This window comes from Kogia breviceps, chromosome X (genome assembly GCF_026419965.1).
Source record: "Kogia breviceps isolate mKogBre1 chromosome X, mKogBre1 haplotype 1, whole genome shotgun sequence".
NCBI classification, from domain to species: domain Eukaryota; kingdom Metazoa; phylum Chordata; class Mammalia; order Artiodactyla; family Physeteridae; genus Kogia; species Kogia breviceps.
Genome location: NC_081330.1, coordinates 8,795,767 through 8,812,675, shown reverse-complemented (window position 1 = coordinate 8,812,675; position 16,909 = coordinate 8,795,767).

The following is a 16,909-nucleotide window of genomic DNA, read 5'->3' as shown; positions in this document are numbered from 1 at the left end:
GGGGAAACTAGGAGCAGAGAGTCAGCCATTCATTAACTACTTAATTTTTCATTCTTATTCCTTCTAATCCAGGAAAGGAATCAACAGGTTGGGTAAGGTGTTGTGTATATTTAGAAAAGCAGAAATCAGAAGCTAAGTTGAATGTTGTCTAATGGTCTCATCTTTATGAGTAAGGTCTAAGGAAAACAGGGATGAGCAAACAGAAAAGGGGCAAAGGAGCTGCTTACAACATTAGGTATCCTTACGATATGCTATAATTAGCACACCAAGAATAGAGTGAAGATTTGTTCACATGTTTAAGGCCCCTAGTAGACTGAGTTCTGTGAGGGCAGCAGCACAGGGACATCTTATCAAATCTATTTTGAATCAACTAATGGACTGGATGAGTGATTTTCAAACTAGATTTTTCAAAGTTCTGAAAATCCCTTCAGATAACTTGAAGGTGGCAGCAGGGTAGGGGAAGGAATAAAGGAAGAGAGGAGGTCATCAAAGGAATGATTCTGGAGCCTCAACCCCACTTTGAATACAGAAGCTGAACTTTTACCAATATGTCTATGAAACTTGTGTTTCTGATTTTGTTTGAGAAAAGATTCTGTTGAAAAAAAAGTTTGAGAAACAACCGAAGTCCATGATATTGAAGCTCCCCCAAAGCTCTGAATTCTATAATTTTGTGAAACTGCAGTGATTTAAATGGCTAGAATAATATAAAGATGAAAGCGTTAGACTCCAGTCTGCATACAAAGGGTCTTCAAAGAGGTTTGCCCCAGACTCAGAGTATTTTCAGACAGTTTACCAGATCATTACATTACTGTATGAGACAGTCATTCAGGAGACTGTTTCTAGGAGGACACAGTTTTTTTTTTTTTTTTTTTTTTCAGGAGTACATATCCTACTACTTAGAAACAAATTACTATGTGGCGCCTGCAGAACTAGAATACTATTCCACTCCAAGTGTTATTCAAACCTATGATAGTTTCATTCCATTATAGTTAGTAACCCCAATAAACCTATAAAATCCATAATCTTTCTCTTGCCTCTGGGAGCCTCAATTCAGGAAATGTGATTGAATATAAAAGGCAATATTCAGAGAAGAAAGACACAATTACACAACTAATTAAATCACTTGCCTCTCGCCTCAGAGGTTAATGAGCATCCCAAGCAGGGATCACAAAACCAAAATTAGACATTTTAGAAGTGAGATAAATAGGTATTGTAATCTTCCCATGAACAATTATTAAAGTTTTAAAAACTGCTCTCTATTTCACGCTCTTTCCTTTTTGTAATGTTTTCACATTATGAAGCACAGGATTCAAGAAGTGTCAGGGGCTTTGGATACAATACTACACACATTTTCTGCTCATCTGACATGATAAAGAAGCCCAGGGAAGGGAAACAACTCACCCCAGATCATTCAAGTAGTAGAAATAAGACTATAAGTCAGGGCTTTGACTCTTAATTAGATGATCTATCTTTGATACTAAATTTCAATCTATTCATATTTTTGAAAAAAAAAAAATCTAAGACATAATAATATACCCCATGAGGCAATACAGCAGAGTAGAAAGAATATAGGTTTTAGAGGAAGACAGATCTGGGTTTGAGTTCTACTTAGGTCTCTTTCTAGTTTCTTAAACACTTTGGGCCTCAGTTTCCTCCTCTGAAAAACTAACGTGGAAATATAAGTTGTGGTCAATTACACTTTTCAAATATGGCCACAACAGCATCTCCCATTCTGCACGTTTTTCATTAATGTGATCTGAATACTCCTACCATCAATAGGGGGACCTTTGTCCCATCCCCTCTACTCTGATTGGACTTGTGACTGCTTTGAGCGTTAAAGGGTAACCACACGATGGTATATGACTTCCAAAGCTAGAACAGAAATGGCCTCGAAGTTTCTACCGGGTTCTCTTGGGACACTTGCCGGGAGGTGGACAGTCCTAGCTGGGATTCCAGCCTACAGCCAGCATCTACTGCCAGCCATGGGAGTGAGCCACTTTGAATGTTCAGGCCAGTTGAATCTTCAAATGACTGAAACCCCAGCTGAAATCTGGCTGCAGGAGCATGAAGTGGGCAATTGAACCCTTCCTGAATTCCTGACCAGTTAAATCATGAGCACAGCAAAAATGTTTTCATTTTACTCTAAATTTAGGGTCATTTGTTATGTAACAATAACCAGATCACATACTATATAAGCACTAAAAGGTAAAGTACACAGTACATTGCTCACCAAAACATACAGACAGAGCTAGTTGTTATGAAATTACATTAATAAAGAAGTACTACGTTTTTACACTGAGGCGATGACAATTTTTTATTATACCCAATTTAAACTCAACTTCAGGAACATATATGATGGTTCAAGTTAATTTGGGGGCCCTCATATGTTTCTCTTGCCCTCTCTTGCCCTCACATATACTCTCAATTCTTTTCCTTCTCTATGTCTCAGCCTTGGTCATTTTCATTTGACTTTAATCTATGTAAATAATGTGTATGCATTATATGTGGACAGATCCTGTTATATAGTAAATATACTGTATGTGTGACATTTAAAAAGTTCTCCCAATGCAGATATACATCCACTTATAAAAATCAATATCCACTTATGCCAAATACATATGCTTCTATGTAACAAATATGTGTGGACCATATGCCCAGAGCATGTAAATGAAGCCACACAGTTTAAATGAGTTGCATCTGATCAGCTGTCCTTCTAACACGTGAAGAACATACATAATAGTGTTCTGTGGCATAAAGAGAAAATAACTACTCCATAATAATGATGGGAATATTTCCTGTGTAATGAATAAGGCAGGACTCGTGTTTGGAAAATATTTCATTACGCAAAAATAAATACCATTTTAAATGCAATAATAAGGGTATCTGCATGTCACAAAACCTGGGAATAGTCCTATCTCTTCTCTGGATAAGAGTTGTGCGATGAAATCTGCTAAATGTCAGCATGAATCAGCAGGACTTGGAGCCAACTCAATACTCAGAGTAATTTCCAATTTACTAGGCCCCTCCTAAGAAACTAGTGTTCATCCCCTGCCCCCATTCTTATATCTCCCATCACCGAACATACTAAGTATAAGGAAAATTTTCACCAATTGCTGTGGATAGAAGGAAGGCAACTTCCATTTACGGAGCGCACACTGTGTACCAGGTGGAACACTGCGCTACTTCACACATCGGTGTCATTGAATTCTCCTAGTGCGGTATTGTGAAGCAAGAGAACGCTTGGATATAAGTGTTTGGTGATAGTACAAGTAAGCAATCATTCTCTTCCTAGATCATATTAATCTTGAAAGAAATTACTAGAGCTCATCTAGTCCAGTGATTTTTAACCAGATTTTGACCTCAATTCTGTTCATATAGATAACAAATTATCACTACTGTTTTATCTTATTATAACCAGAAGATCGGAGGAGAGTAGAGTTAGGGTAGGAACCTGTGTAGTTTGAAAGATAAAAACTCATCAAGGACTTGCCAATAGGCCCCTTTGGATGTATGTCACTCTCCTCCCCCTGCCACCCCCATCTGAGAATCATGAAGTAGTTAGATCCTCTTTCTTTACAAATGAAACAGTTGGAATGTTATGCCAACCGAGAGGAAGTGATTTGGTCAAAACACACTGCAAGACAGTGTTAGAGGCAGTCATCTCTGTGTTCTTTCTTCTAGGACACTGCCTACTTCTCTTCCAAAATGTGCACTAATGTCAGTATTTTCCAAAAATGCTGGATTTGAGAACTGATCCGGCCATCCTTATATAAGTGGAACTTATTGTGTCCAGAATGCAAATTATATGAGTGCAAGGGACCCAATGGTCTTCATAGTTTAGTCAGTGTCCCATTTGCAAGATAAAGCCCAGAACACTGGTGCTGGAGCCATCATCTGTAATTCCAGGCAAATGAGAGAAACACCATGCATATTAATTACTCCCTCTACAAAACTGAAGTTGATGGGGAATTGGGATTGGTCATAACCACCATAGGAATTAAAATAACCTGATCAGCTCGGTGCTTTGTGACCACCTAGAGGGGTGGGATAGGGAGGATGGGAGGGAAATGCAAGAGGGAGGAGATATGGGGATATATGTATATGTATAGCTGATTCACTTTGTTATAAAGCAGAAACTAACACACCATTGTAAAGCAATTATACTCCAATAAAGATGTTTTAAAATATATAAAATAAAATAAAATAATAACCTGAATTGCTATCCAAACATGAATCAAAGTATTCTATCACTTGCAGAAATCGTTTAATGGGTGTCCACTCCCTCAGAAATGTATTCTTTTTGCTCATTTCATTGATTGATTTTTGGCATGAATGTAGATGTGGGAAACAGATACACTTTATCTCATTCTGTAGCCCTTATTTGTATTCTTTTACGAATTCATTATAGCAGACCTTCACTATATTTTCATGAAAGCAGAATAGGAAATGTGTTCCTTCCAATGACTTCACCTCTATACGTTGTTTTTGCCAAATTAAATCATTCGACAACAGAATCTTTGATTTTCTATATTAATGGTGAATGCTGTAGTTCAGTGGTTCTCAAGAATCTTGGTATTCAAATTCAGGATAGATTCAGCTTTTGCTAGGAAAAAAGAGATTCACCTTTGAGTCAAATGAACTACACCATCACAACCTAATAAGGATCTTCATCAAAAGCAATTGAAAAGAATTAGTAAACACATTCGTCCTAGTTCTCCCAGATTGCAAGTCAAGACTGTTGGAAACTTCCTGAAGAGAAGGTACTGTCCACTTACTAGGGGCAGGAGATGTTTGCTTTCCCTGTGTCTTTTACTCTTCAATGTTTTGGTGTGTCCTCACGCTCTTAACTAATATATACATAGGAAACCCTAAACTTGATCTCTGTTCATTACCAAAAAATATTCATTCTGAGCATTTGGTCCTACCTTCTTCTTGCATACCATCCATCTCAGCAAGAGTGACCTCACTCATCTTCTCTGACAAATAGCAACTCTTTTCATTTATAATTCTAACGAAGAGTCTCCTGAACCGTAACATTTTCGTGCATATGACTTTCTGCTTCTCATCTCTGTCACCATCTTTTGGCATCCTTACATACAGGAAAAAATGGACACTGTTGATCTGTTCTAAAGCAAAGCTGCTGCTTTAGTTACCTGTTGATCACCATTTGAGGTTTGCAAAGGCAATACCTTCACCTGAAAACTAGACCTGGAGACTGCATTATCTTCACTGTTTAAATAAAATCTAATGATGTGATCCAGAAACAGAGAGCAGGATTAGACAGTAGAACTAGAACACACTAGCGGAGACTAGAATCATATGCCTGTGAGTGTGTGTGGGAAAATATCTTTTGCTTTTCTTTTAAATTCAATTGGAAAATAAGAGGCATAAGATCCATATTGCTCCTGTAACTGTGGCCTGGATAGACAGTTTAAGCCAATTTTTGTTTAGTATCATCTATAAGGGAAAAAGTTTTGTATGCAAGCACCAAAGGTGTCCCTTGGGAACCAGCACGTTTTGCAGCAATATAGGTTTAAGAAGAACTAAAACTGTATGCTGTGACAACGTTATCATTTTGTTGTAGAATAAACAAGTGAAAGAGGGACAAGATGCTAGAAGCACGCATACTTTATTGAGTAAAATTATTACTCCATTTAAAAGTTCAACTGTGATTGCAAATAGCCTGAGAATAAAGAGTAAATTTGCATAAACTGTTTAAAAAGGGATTCAGATTCCCGGTTGTGTTCTATCAGAATTGCACTAACCAACCCGTGATGACTAATTAGGACTCCAGGGTGTTCATACTGTTGCCTCAGAAGAATTGTAGCAATATATTTAACCACCGAAAAGAAACAAAATGACAGGTAAGTAAATGCCATCTAATTGATGATGCCACAGATTATTTATTGTGGCATGTAAAGCTGTCTTTACATGGGGCTTTGTCATGGGCTATGTTAACGTGTGTGGACTTGCTGCATCCTCTTTATTTGAAAGTAAGCATCTTATTTTTTAATTTTTCAATGTTTTTTAATTGGAGTTAGTTGCTTTACAATGTTGTGTTAATTACTGCTACACAGCAAAGTGATTCAGTTATACGTATATATACATTCTTATATATATATATATTTTTTCATATAATCTATTATGATTTATCACAGGATATTGAACATAGCTCCCTGTGTTATACAGTAGGACCTTGTGGTTTATCCATTCCATATGTAAAAGCTTAACCCCAACGTCCCACTCCATTCCTCCCCCAACCCCCTGCCCCTTGGCAATAACCAGTCTGTTCTCTATTTCTGTGATTGTATTTTTCTTTCATAGATAGGTTCATTTGTGTCATATTTTAGATTCCACGTATAAGTGATATCATATATTTGTCTTTCTCTGTCTGACTTCACTTAGTATGATAATCGCTAGTTGCATCCATGTTGCTACAAATGGCATTATTTCATTCTTTGTTATGGCTGAATAGTATTCCATATTTATGTACGTACCACATCTTCTTTATCCATTCATCTGTTGATGGACATTTAGGTTGTTTCCATGTCTTGGCTATTGTAAGTGCTGCTGTGAACATAGGAGTGCATGTATCTTTTTGACTTACAGTTTTGTCTGGATACATGCCCAGGAGTGGGATTGCTGGATCAAATGGCAACTCTATTTTTAAGGAACCTCCATACTGTTCTCCATAGTGGCTGTATCAATTTACATTCCCACCAACAGTGCAAGAGGGTTCCCTTTTCTCCACACCATCTCCAGCACTTGTTATTTGTAGACTTTTTGATGATGGCCATTCTGACTGGTGTGAGGTGATACCTCATTGTAGTTTTGATTTCCATGTCTCAAATAATTAGCAATGTTGAGCATCTTTTCATGTGCCTATTGGCTATCTGTAGGAAAGTAAACATCTTAGCTGTGGGGACATCTCATGCTTTTGGGGGGACTCACAAGACATCTCAAATATCGCATGGGTTAAGTGCCATCTGTACCTGCTAAATGTGACAACTACTTCCTCATTCAACATTCACCTTGGGTCACATGTGTTATATTTATTAACTAACCAAAAATATCATGTAACACTCCATTTTAATTTTTCTTTCCACATCTTTTAGAGCTAAATGCAAGGTGACTAGAATAGGGAGATGTCATTAGCTATTCACAGAGTAGATGTGCCACTGTGTGCATAGACACAGATAATGAGACACACTATTCTCTTTGTCTTGCCCTGCCTCCTCTAGCCCTTCACAGTTGGAGGCACTGATACCCTCCACCAATGCAGTCACATGCAGTCCCTGAATCAACCCCACAGACAGCAGGCATATAAAAAGAGCCACAGCAAACCATAAAGTAGGGCCTAGAGCTAAACCTTTGCTCTTGATTTAGTAGGCAGGGGACTGTGTACCTGCATGACCACCATGTCAGTGCACTCTCTAGGATGGCTGGCGTTTTCCTCCATGGTGTCCTTGCTAGGTCTTACAATTCCCACCGGTATTGTACATGACTCTAAACCCAAGAACCTGAAACTTACCCACATTCTTGTTATCCTCCTCCTAGAGGGCTGGATCCTACCTTTGATACCTTTGTTCCTCATCCTTTCCTCCATTCCTTGGACACTGGCTAGGATCTTGCTGGGAAAGACTGAAACCACAATAATCTCTGAAACAAGCTCAAAATTATCTCATCCCTTTGGATTTTATACATTGGGAAGTTTGACCATGATTCTCAGTGTCCAGTTCCATACCTGGGCTTAACCCCTCTAATCTCCCTCCTCACTACCTTTCCCTGTCCCAACCAGCAAGCACCACCACTACTAAACCTCATTCCCTAATTTGACAGAGCTAACCAAGAGGTAATAAATATAGATATAACATTGCAATAGCATTACCCTGGTCCCATTCTCTGCCCACCCTCACCCTTTCCAATAATACTAATAATGAATCTCAGGTAAAGTAAAAACAGTATGACATGATTCTTTATGAGTTGGTCACACTGTCAGCATTTTCATAGCTAAACAATTGCGTTTGGTCTACACTGCATTAAGTCCGGTCACAATAAAACTTACTGAGAATGTACGATGAAGCTCTTGATCTCTATGTCCAAGACACTGAAAATGACTGCCTCCCTTTCCTCCTGATCACTGCTTCTGATGCATTTTTATTCTGAGATACAATGCTTTGAAATAAACACTATGTTTAAAATATCTGCCTTGTAATTAGATAGTCACATACATGTAGTTGAGAACCAGATCATAATACTCTACTCGGAAACATATAATTTAAATGAGTAAGAGGTTATGTATTCTAAGCAAGCTTTTGTTTCCCGAACAACTATTTTTAGTATGCAAATATACAGATGTGCACACTTGTTGCTCTCTAATGAATAAGTTCTGTCAGATATAACAAAAGCAGTAACTCTGGTTATAATTTTTAAAAGAAATTTTCAGTACATCTTTTGTGTATATTATTTATATGACTCTTCTATTTTTTTGGATACAGAATCTACATATATCATCAACATGAATGTTGTGATATTAAAAAATACAAGACTCTTAAGCTGATATGGCAGCAAATATCTAAGTAACACTTGATGTTTTTAAGTGGAACATCCACTGATTAGGACAGATATTCAGCTCAGCTAAACTAAAACAAAAATCTTGTGGCTGATTATAAAAATTACTGTCAGATATTCATGTTTTATCCAAATTGGCAGTGTTATGAGAATCCAATGTTCCTTGCTAGGTTATATTTCTTAGCAAGGTTATATCAATATCAATTATGTACTTAAGATGTCAAGTGGCGTGTACATGGTAGCTTAATACCTTCATTAACGTATTGCAAATTCCATGATTTTGATGTATGCATGCCTATGAAATAAAATTATAAATAAACATTTCAACAGAACAAAGGAAATTATGGCTCTATGAGAATTTTCTATGCATAACCTTGAAGTTTAATGAAATACATGATAAACTTCAATTATTTTATTTTCTAATGCTGCTGGATACATATTTATAATACATATATTTAGCTATCTATGTGTAGATACTACATATAAAACATTAAGTATTCACACATATATGAATATATATGAATAAATATTCTGTACATACATACATACTACATACATAATTTGGGAGGTACATGTTAACTGATTATTTGAAGGTATATCACATATTTGTGGGCATATTACATATTTTAGCTTGTATTTCTCATAAAATTATATGCACCCAAGGATATCATTTTCTTTTTACAAATAGGATAGCCAAGACTCCAAAGCCCAGGACCTTTATACTATATTGTGCATCAGCAAGCATTCTATTAGTTATTTTCAATTTTACTCTCCAACTCTTGGACCCGTCAAAAGATTGTATTTCATTGTAGAAACTCTGGGGTTGATTCAATGGACATTATCAGAACATTAGATTTTTACTTAAGGGTACTCTTTCCTGTGGGATTTATTAGGTGGTAGGTGGTATGACAAGTGGAGAGAGGATGATGAGTAGAGGAGAAATGATAAAGGACAATGTGTACTGATTGCAAAAAAAAAAAAAAAATACAAAGGAATGGATACATGTATAGGAGTCAATGTGAGAGGAAAACATCAGAACTGAAAGAAACTCTTCATAGTGGAAGGGCAATGAAGATGAACATCTCTTGCACCTCACACTTTCGGGTTAAGGTGGCATTTAACTAGCAGCCACCACTAAGCCTTTCCCTACAATAGCACAAACAACTTAGTATCTAAAAACCACGAAAACGCCATTAAAAAAGAGCCTACAATCTCTTGTCACAATTTAAGAGAATTTTATACTAACTTCAAGACCCACAGCACTAAGACTCACAATAAACAACTGATGCCTTCCACCCCACGAATAAAGGAAATCCGAAAGCCAGCAAGAAAGATGCTTTGCCCTTCTCCCTCTGGCCGTCCTGTGACTAAGACATCCAGGACAGGGTTTGTACCAACCAGAAACTTGTACAACCATCTCTCTACATATTATTGTTTTTATTTTTAACAACAATCTTATTGAGATTTACTTAAATATAATATATTTACATATATAATTTATTTACATATAATGAATGTATGAATAATTTATTTAGATACAAATGTAAAATGAACCCTTTTTAAGTTGTTGTCACAGATCAGTTTTGACAGATGCATACACTTCCATAACCATCCCCACAATCAAGATACAGAACATTTCTATCACTCAGAAAACTCCCTCAAGCCTGCATGTAGTCAGTGCCACTGACCATAGGCAATTATTGATCTGATATTTATCAACTGAGGTTAGTTTACCTGTTTTTGAACTCCATAAAAATGAAATTATGGGGTAAGTGCTCTTTGTGTGTGGCTTTTATTTTATACATTTATTTTTTTAATATCTATTTATATTTTTGAACTTTTGAATTTTATTTTTTTATACAGCAGATTCTTATTAGCAATCCATTTTATACACAGCAATGTATACATGTCAATCCCAATCCCCCAATTCATCCCACCACCACCACCACCCCACGCCCCTGCCACTTTCCCCCTTCATGTCCATAGGTTTGTTCTCTACATCTGTCTCAATTTCTGCCCTGCAAACCAGTTAATCTGTACATTTTTCTAGATTCCACATATATGCATTAATATACGATATTTGTTTTTCTCTTTCTGACTTACTTCACTCTGTATGACAGTCTCTAGGTCCACCCACATCTCTACAAATGACCCAATTTCATTCCTTTTTATGGCTGAGTAATATTCCACTGTATATATGTACCACATCTTCTTTATCCATTCGTCTGTTGATGGGCATTTAGGTTGCTTGCATGACCTGGCTATTGTAAATAGTGCTGCAATGAAGATTGGGGTGCATGACTCTTTTTGAATTATGGTTTTCTCCGGGTATATGCCCAGTATGGGATTGCTGTGTCATATGGTAATTCTATTTATAGTTTTTTAAAGAACCTCCATAGTGTTCTCCATAGTGGCTGTATCAATTTACATTCCCACCAACAGTGCAAGAGGGTTCCCTTTTCTCCTCACCCTCTCCAGCATTTGTTGTTTGTAGATTTTCTGATGATGCCCATTCTAACTGGTGTAAGATGATAACCTCACTGTAGTTTTGATTTGCATTGCTCTAATAATTAGTGATGTTGAGCAGCTTTTCATGTGCTTCTTGGCCATCTGTATGTCCTCTTTGGAGAAATGCCTATTTAGTTCTTCTGCCCACTTTTTAATTGGGTTGTTTGTTTTTTTAATATTGAGCTGCATGGGCTGTTTATATATTTTGGAGATTAATCCTTTGTCCATTGATTCGTTTGCAAATATTTTCTCCCACTCTGAGGGTTGTCTTTTCATCTTGTTTGTAGTTTCCTTTGCTTTGCAAAAGCTTTGAAGTTTCATTAGGTCCCACTTGTGTTCTTCCTGTGTTTTCCTCTAAGAGTTTTATAGTGTCTGATCTTACATTTAGTTCTCTAATCAATCTTGAGTTTATATATGTGTATGGTGTTAGGCAGTGTTCTAATTTCATTCTTTTACATGTAGCTATCCAGTTTTCCCAGCACCACTTATTGAAGAGACTGTCTTTTCTCCATTGTATATCCTTGCCTCCTTTGTCATAGATTAGGTGACCATAGGTGTGTGGGTTTATCTCTGGGCTTTCTATCCTGTTCCATTGATCTATATTTCTGTTTTTGTGCCAGCACCATATTGTCTTGATTACTGTAGCTTTGTAGTATAGTCCGAAATCAGGGAGTCTGATTCCTCCAACTCCGTTTTTTCCCTCAAGACTGCTTTGGCTATTGGGGGTCTTTTGTGTCTCCATACAAATTTTAAGATTTTTTGTTCTAGTTCTGTAAAAAATGGCATTGGTAATTTGATAGGGATTGCATTGAATCTGTAGATTGCTTAGGGTAGTATAGTCATTTTCACAATATTGATTCTTCCAATCCAAGAGCATGTTATATCTCTCCATCTATTTGTATCATCTTTAATTTCTTTCATCAGTGTCTTATAGTTTTCTCCAGGTCTTTTGTCTCACTAGGTAGGTTTATTCCTAGGTATTTTATTCCTTTTGTTGCAGTGGTAAATGGGAGTGTTTCCTTAATTTCTCTTTCAGATTTTTCATCATTAGTGTGTAGGATGCAAGAGATTTCTGTGCATTAATTTTGTATCCTGCAACTCTACCAAATTCATTGATTAGCTCTAGTAGTTTCCTGGTGGCATCTTTAGGATTCTGTATGTACAGTATCATGTCATCTGCAAACAATGACTGTTTTACTTCTTCTTTTCCAATTTGTATTCCTTTCATTTCTTTTTCTTCTCTGATTGCCATGGCTAGGACTTCCAAAACTATGTTGAATAATAGTGGTAAGAATGGACATCCTTGTCTTGTTCCTCATCTCAGAGGAAATGCTTTCAGTTTTTCACCATTGAGAATGATGTTTGCTGTGGGTTTGTCATATATGGCCTTTATTAGAAATCAATTACAGGGAAAAAGCATAAAGAACACGAACAGATGGAGGCTAAACAATACGTTACTAAATAGCCAAGAGATCACTGAAGAAATCAAACAGAAAATTTAAAAAATACCTAGAGACAAATGACAATGAAAACATGACAATACAAAACCAATGGGATACAGCAAAAGCAGTTCTAAGAGGGAAGTTTACAGCAATACAAGCCTACCTCAAGAAACAAACAAACAAAAATCTCAAATAAACAATCTAACCTTACACCTAAAGGAACTAGAGAAAGAAGAACAAACAAAACCCAAAGTTGGCAGAAGGAAAGAAATCATAAAGATTAGAGCAGAAATAAATGAAATAGTAACAAAGAAAACAATAGCAAAGATCAATAAAACTAAAAGCTGGTTCTTTGAGAAGATAAACAAAATTGATAAGCCATTAGCCAGACTCATCAAGAAAAAGAGGGAGAGGACTCAAATGAATAAAATTAGAAATGAAAAAGGAGAAGTTACAACAGACACCGCAGCAATACAAAGCATCCTAAGAGATGGCTGCAAACAACTCTATGCCAATAAAATGGACAACCTGGAAGAAATGGACAAATTCTTAGAAATGCACAACCTGCCGAGACTGAACCTGGAAGAAATAGAAAATATGAACAGACCAATCACAAGCACTGAAATTGAAACTGTGATTAAAAATCTTCCAACAAACAAAAGCCCATGACCAGATGGCTTCACAGGCGAATTCTATCAAACATTTAGAGAAGAGCTAACACCCATCCTTCTCAAACTCTTCCAAAAGATAGCAGAGGGAGGAACACTCCCATTCTCATTCTATGAGGCCACCATCACCCTGATACCAAAACCAGACAAAGATACTACAAAAAAGAAGATTACAGACCAATATCACTCATGAAAATAGATGCAAAAATCCTCTACAAAATACTAGCAAATAGAATCCAACTACACATTAAAAGGATCATACACCATGATCAAGTGGGATTTATCCCAGGGATGCAAGGATTCTTCAATATATGCAAATCAATCAATGTGATACACCGTATTAACAAATTAAAGAAGAAAAACCATATGATCATCTCAATAGATGCAGAAAAAGCTTTTGACAAAATTCAACACGAATTTATGATAAAAACTCTCCAGAAAGTGGGCATAGAGGGAACCTACCTCAACATAATAGAGGCTTTTATAATGAACAAAAATAATAGTCTTGAACACTCAGGGTGATGATGTCAGCTTAACCCAGGTGAAACATCTTCCTTCTATTTAATAATTATATTAGGTTGAATCAAGTGACATTGATAATATTTGACAATTTCTGACCTAAAAAATGCAGGTTTCATATGTTTCAAATGAATACTTCCTAAATAACTTTGCTGAAGAATTCGTTTTGCTACCTTCCCAAAAGGAGCTCTATTATTGGGAAGACTGCACCAGCCACCTTGGAAGAACTTGTCCTATCTCATGCCCAGCCTTGGTTATTTTCAACTCTGGTTGCTTTCAACTTGTATACCACTCCAATCAAATATATTCAGAAAGTATGCTAATTTCACTCAAAACACAAAGTAAAATCCATGGCTACTGGCCAATTTCCTTAGCAAGTGGTTGAATTAGTAAGGCTCTTTCTGGTACAAGTAATAGAAACCCAACTCAAAATGAACTAGCTTAAACAAAATGGGGATTTATTGGCTCATAAACTGAGAAATACATGAATTGAGATGCTGAGTCCAGAGGCTCAAATCCTTCTCTCTCACCATCTCTTTGTTTTACTTGGCTGCATTCTGCATAGATGTGCTCTACATGTGATGGGTAAGATGGCTACAGATATCTCTTGACTCACATTTTCCTTAGTTAATCTAGTGGGAAGATTTTGTTCTTCCAATTTCTGAATCTTGGGGAAGATACTAATTATCTCTCCACGGGTCCATTGTCCACTCCTGGACCAAGATTGTACCAAGGATGGAGTACAATGATTGGCTTAGCCTGGGTCCTCTGTTGTGGTAGGGACGGGAGTTTGTGGGATCTGTGTGCATCAGTGTAATTGACAAATCAATAGAACCTCGAGTAGTAGAGAATGAGTGCCTCAAAGACAGGGTTTAACTCTTAAAAATAAAAAACTGAGATATAGTGGATGTACAATATTATAGAAGTTACAGGTGTACAACATAGCAATTCACAATCTTCAAAGGTGTTATACTCCATTTACAGTTATTATAAAATATTGGCTACATTCCCTGTGTTGTACGATGCATCCTTGTAGCTTATTTATTTTATACATAATAGTTTGTACCTCTTAATCCCCTACCTTTATCTTGCTCATCCCCCCTTTCCTCTCCCCACTGGTAACTGCTAGTTTGTTTTCTATATCTGTGAGTCTGTTTCCTTTTTAAAATATTCACTACTTTTTTAGATTCCACATGTAAGTGATAGCATACAGTATTTGTCTTTCTCTTTCTGCCTTATTTCACTTAGCATAATATCCTCCAAGTCCATCCATGTTGCTGCAAATGGCATTATTTCATTCTCTTTTTATGGCTGAATAGTATTCCATTGTGTATATATACCACATCTTCTTTATCCATTCATGTGTTGGGCAATAGTAATAATAACCACCACAAGTCCATTTCTGTGTATATATTTGGCACAAAGAATTCAAGGAGTCTTCCTGAAACCTACCTGGTACATACTTCAGGTATAACTAAGATAACCATCTGAAACTCATATTTGCTTCTAGAATTTAGCTTTGCATTTTGGTGCTAGCCAACCCAGAAGTCATCCTCATGAATCCTAGAGATGTGGGTTGGTTTCTGGGGAGGGAAGATTTTTTTTTTTTTTTTGCTGTTAGATAAGCCTCTCTGGAGTCAATGGGGGAGGCATCTAGACTCTCTTGTACTAGTAAATGTTGTTTCCCATTAAAAAGTAATAATAAATAGAAAGATATAATTATGGAATCCTAAGAAAACAAAACATGACTAAGGATCGAGTAAACTCTAGAAGGTTGTCTACAATAGTTTTAAAATCACATGTATTAATATTGTTAGGGGCAATTTGAACCAATAATGCTAAATTTCCTGGAGGGCTTAGGAGAGGAAATTCTTTAAGAAATGAAACTACTTAAAGATCTGTGCAACAGACAGACAACAAAATAAAGATCTTAGGTGGAAAGTCATGGGCAGAGAATCCCTGGGCTAATCTACAGGTTCTCCACCCAGCCTGGGAGTTTTGTTTGCTTGGTTTATTACTAGCCTAAATCCTAGAATTCACCTCAGACCACATGTTCTTAAATTCTGATGCAGATTAAAATGATGAGTGAGAAGTGAGCTCTGCCTCATGATATGGGGTTTCCAAACACAGAAAAGACAGATTCAGGAAAGCTTGCCCATGTTACAGGTACAGTTAGTAGCAATAGTAGTAACAGTAATAATGTTACATGGATCAAAATCATTGGTTTTCCCAGATATAATTGTCCTAGGGTTTCTATATCTCATCTCTTACATAGCATATAGACACTATCACAGAGACATATCTAGGAAATTAAATCTAATTCAAAGTTTCTTAATGTTATATTGAGAAAGAATATATTTTATTTCCTTTTTATTATTTGTCAAAATTTGTCTGACAAGGAAGAGCTACTTTGTTTGTATAAAATGCAAATATTGCTTAATCCTGCCATGGATCGTTGAGGTATAATTACACCTACTGGAAGGTGGCACAGGTGGTAGCTTTCTTCCACAATAATGTACCATTTCATTTCAACAAGCAATTGACAACTGCCTCTGCCAGTTCTACTCCATACTAAACAGCAAGTAGAAATACAAAAGCATTGGCGGCAGCTTTCATATTCAACAACAGAATAAGAATAACCTTGTTATTCAATTTGAAGTTACAGTTAAGTACTTCCCTTGTTCTTTCTCTGTTGTCTTTTTTTTCCCTGTCATAGACTCATTGTCAATAAGTTGATTGTAATAGGAAAGCCCCACTTGGATGCTAACATATTGCCATAGATAACAACGATCAAAAGTGTAATATCTTTTACAATATAGGATGCTATTCTAATCCCCACTGGTGACAAGAAACGATTGCTACTGTATGAACTGTGACTGTTTTCAAACCTTTATGTAGCTCCCGGGGAACTTGAATGTCCATTTTTTGTCTTCCATAGAGGTGCATGGTGAACTTCTCTGACCAGATTATGTCACTGAAGCCTCAGCTAGGTTGAGTTATGGACAAAAAAAAAGTAATATTAATGCATAAAGCATAATTTTCATCTTTATGGCAATAAAGCAGTCTGACAAATCCTGTGTTTAACATGTAAAAATGTCTTCCTGGGGCAGTTCATTACCTCATTTCCCACTAGTAAAGGATACTTCTCCTCATGTAAAGCTGACAATAGGGCTGACGAACGAATTTACTAAGATGTTCATT